Raw genomic sequence first — 4,349 nt, 5'->3', positions numbered from 1 at the left:
ACCAATATCGTTTCCCCTGAACAAAAATATGTGGCATCTTATCAGTTCATTCGTGCCTCAGTCACTCCATTCATAGCCCAATACACCTGCATCAGACACCACAAAGCACTGACAGTTTGTTTTCTGTGAGAGAGAACTTGTTTTGTACTGTACCATTAGTGATTGAGTTGTTTCTCATGTGGAGTCAGTAATACACAGAAGAATACATTAAATAAACATTATGTATGGCTTAAAACCTTAACCAGTGCTGAGGAAGACATCCTGCCTTTTCCCAGTAACCTTCTCACCCCAGTAAGACTTCTCCATCTGCCCTTAACATCATGCCCTAACATCATGTAACTCCTGGAGAGACTGATCTTGGCCCATCTCAGACCTCAGGTGAGCACCTCTCTGGATCCACTGCAGTTGTTTATGTAATTTTCTTTGCCGTCATCTGTTGGGGCAGCAGCATTAGAGACAGCAACTCTAAAAAAGTGAACAAACTGATAAAGAAGGTCTATGGTCATAAAGGATATTAATATGTAGTTGTGTGACCTGGGTCCAAAACCCCCCAAAAATACCCGGTGTCAGCACACCTAAAGCTTATTCCTTTAAACCCCCCATCCCCCAAGGATGAAGAAGCCAGCACCTCTTCACCAAGGGAGATGGAACTTCATTCAGGATGCTGTATATCTAGACAAAGTCTTTTTTGTTGTCACTTCCTCTTTTAGAACACTGACTTCCACTCCAATCAGGGAGATGCTGTTCTGCTGAACAGTCTGACAACAGGCGTCAGCATGATCTGCCTGACTGTCTTATTGCTGTGGATGACAGGTACACTACAATTATTACTAATAATGTGAACCGTATACAACATTAACTGAGGAAAAAAATTTTTTTTTGGACTTTGTACAGCATTTTAAAAGACCCGGTTTAAGTGTAAATATTATATTTTAATGGTAAATCCTACAGTCTACAGCAGTGTATTTTCAGCTAAGTGTTGGAATGTTTTTTTATGATTGTGTTTGCTGTGTCCACAGGATCCACACTTGCCACCGATGTGAATCAGACTCCCTCAGACAAATTCAAGAATGCCAGCGAGTCTCTTGAGCTCCAGTGTTTGCACAGCATTCCAAGCTACAATGTGATTTTGTGGTACAAACAGACTCATGGTGGCACTCTGACCTTATTGGGATACCTTATTGGGACATCAGCTGGTACTGTAGAGACTGAATTCATTAGAAAAGTCAAAATGGAAGGGAATGCCAACACTAATAAAAATAACTCATTAACCATTTCTAATCTGTTAGTGAATGACAGTGCAGTGTACTTCTGTGCAGCTAGTTTACACAGTGTTTCTGATCACCTCCCTCTCAGCACAATAACCCAGCCTCTTATCTGCTGGCAAAACCTTGACACCTCAGACAACTACACACCTGCATATCAGTACAAACCAATTACAACAGGCCTTGTGCTTTAAATAAGTTGAGTAGATATTGTCTTGGGTGCCCTTATATTTTGACATTGTACTCAACAACCTACTTTTTGTGATTGATATTGTATTTTTAAGCTTGATATGTAGTCTTGTGTTTGTGTTAACTTGTAAAAAGCTCAGTAAATGATCATGGCTGATGCACTTTCTCCATTACATCAGCAAGTTTCCTCAAGTGCAGTGGCCAAAATAGTACTTCCTCCGACAGCTTAATTCTGTCACATACCTGTGCTCTTTTATCCAAAGAAGAAAGGTGCACATTGTGCATCATTCTCCATGATGCTGCAGTTCTCCATTCTGCCAGCTAGGGGCAGTGTCACCATATGGACTACCCTCATTTGGCTTGTGTTTAGTATTATGTATTCGGTCTCGCAGTAACAAATGTATGTGGTTTTTTAAGATTTTCTTCTCTACAAAATGATGTAGTGTTCCTTAAATTATCTGTTCAGCAGGGGTCATGCCTGTTTGATACATGACAAGATATCCGGCAGCACCATTGACAGCACCATTTTGTACATTTGTTCACATTATGTTGCTTTTTTTAGTAAAAAATTCTTTCATATAGCACATTTAAAGTCAATTACACACAGGGGTTTCTTTCCTCAAGGTGACAGATGCAAGTGAACAATCTTGCAGAAATGGGTTCCATGTATGGCCACATGGGGACATTGTGTTTCCATAATCACTTTGGGAGAAAACGAGCAACAGCGCAAACTAGACACTGTTTAATGGAGATGTGAATCGCAGTTTCTCTCAGAACTGATGTGTCCAGCTAAGAATCTACATGGATCGACTTCCAATCATTTTAGCCAGTATAATGATCTGGGTTACAGGTGCACAACACAAGGGTTTTATTCCATTACATATGTATTATTTGATCACGTTGTATGTGTCTAAAACCTGTAGAAAACGTATTTATTACAGATTTTGGACCTTTTAAGCATTTTTACTCAACTATTTTTGTTGACATTGTGACTAAAACCTGTAGAACACTTATTACCTATTTATTACAGACTTATTTATTCTAGATTTTTGACCTTTTAAGCATTTCACTTTATTTTTGTTGTTCAATTTCCTTCTGAATCTACAGGTTCTACAGCCGACAACAGTGTTTATCAAACCCCACCTCAGTCGATTTTGAGCCAAGGAGAAAATGCTAGCATATCCTGTTCCTACAGCAACACAAACTTTGATCAGATCCTCTGGTATAAGCAGGCTTCAGACAGAAAAGTCACACTCTTGGGTTATCTTACTGGCAGTTCACCATTTCCAGAGTCTGCATTTGAAAACAAAATCAATTTGAAAGGAGATGCTAATAAGCAACATGGAACTTTAGAAGTGCTAAATCTTACCAGAGATGATGTGGCAATATATTATTGTGCTGCCAGTCCACACAGTGATACCAATATCGTTTCCCCTGAACAAAAATATGGGGCGTCTTATCAGTTAATTCGTGCCTCAGTCACTCCATTCATAGCCCAATACACCTGCATCAAACACCACAAAGCACTGACAGTTTGCTTTCTGTGAGAGATAACTTGTTCTGTACTGTACCATTAGTGATTGAGTTGTTTCTCATGTGGAGTCAGTACAACTGAATAAGCAGAAGAATACATTAAATAAACATTATGTATGGCGTAAAACCTTTCATAACCTTTTATGTATGGTATTAAAACCAGAATGTCTCCACTGTCCAGCTGTGTGGGATTCTACAACACCTCTTTAACCTGAGCCTGTCAAGTTTTGTTAAGTCTTTTCACACCCCATAATAGCCAAGAGGTTTGAGCTCTGTTTATCAGCACTCTATTGGTTTGTGAAAGGACATAACATTTTCAATGTATAACTATATGGTCAATTAATACTGAAAAGTCTGAAACTAATAAATGTGCCATTTCTTCATTGAGAGTGTTTTCATATCAATATTTCCAGTCTCGCCTTCTTATCATTTGACTTGTCCTGACAATGTATGCCTAAATCAATTGAAGAATTGCAAATGTGCAGAAAAAAACGTGAGAGAAGAAAAAAAGAAAATGGTTCTTCATATTATACCATCAAAAAGAATGTTCTTTTGATTAGAGTAGAAATATCTATGACAACAAACTTAATCACTGATGTTTGTCATAGTTATTGTGTCACTATCATCTGTTTCAAGCTTTTGAATAGAATTACTGGAATGGCAAAGAGTTCATAATATGTTGCTATCTCATACAATAAACAAATAAACAAAATACATTCGTAAACGTGGTGAAAATGCATGCTCTCTCCGACAAGTCTTATTTGCCCAGTGCCATAAGGGGGTGCAATTGGACTATACAAGTTCATATTACTGTGGGCTTAAATTGCTGTAATCTCTTAACAGTAATTGCACAGCAGTCAGCATACACAACATCTATCGCCAAGTGAACAAGATGTTCATCAGAGGTGTTGTCTACCTACTGTATATAACAGGTAATTTATCTGCTGATACGTGGATGTCTGTCTATTAAACACAAACAGAATTGTGCTTTTGCAATAATTGTACTGTGCAATTTTTTTTTTTAATATTTTGAAAACATTATCTTTCTCTTCTGTGTGTAGGTCCATCTCTGTGTTCCAAAGTAAAACAGGCTCCATCACATCTCTTCAAAAATCATGGAGAATCTGCACAAATCGAGTGCTCCCACAGCATATCAGCTTATAATTGTATTCTGTGGTACAACAGAAGCAGTGGTGGAGAGTTACATTTTTTGGGATATCTCATGATAACTGCGGACATGCCTGAGACTGAGTACAAAGACAAAATTGATCTAAAAGGCAATGCCAATGCAAATCAAAACAGTTCTATAACCATCAACAACCTGTCATCAACCGACACATCAGTGTATTACTGTGCTGCTAG

Source organism: Sprattus sprattus, assembly GCF_963457725.1.
Source record: "Sprattus sprattus genome assembly, chromosome: 13".
Lineage (NCBI taxonomy): Eukaryota > Metazoa > Chordata > Actinopteri > Clupeiformes > Clupeidae > Sprattus > Sprattus sprattus.
The sequence above is the reverse complement of the archived record's forward strand: the minus strand, read 5'-3'. Positions refer to the sequence as shown.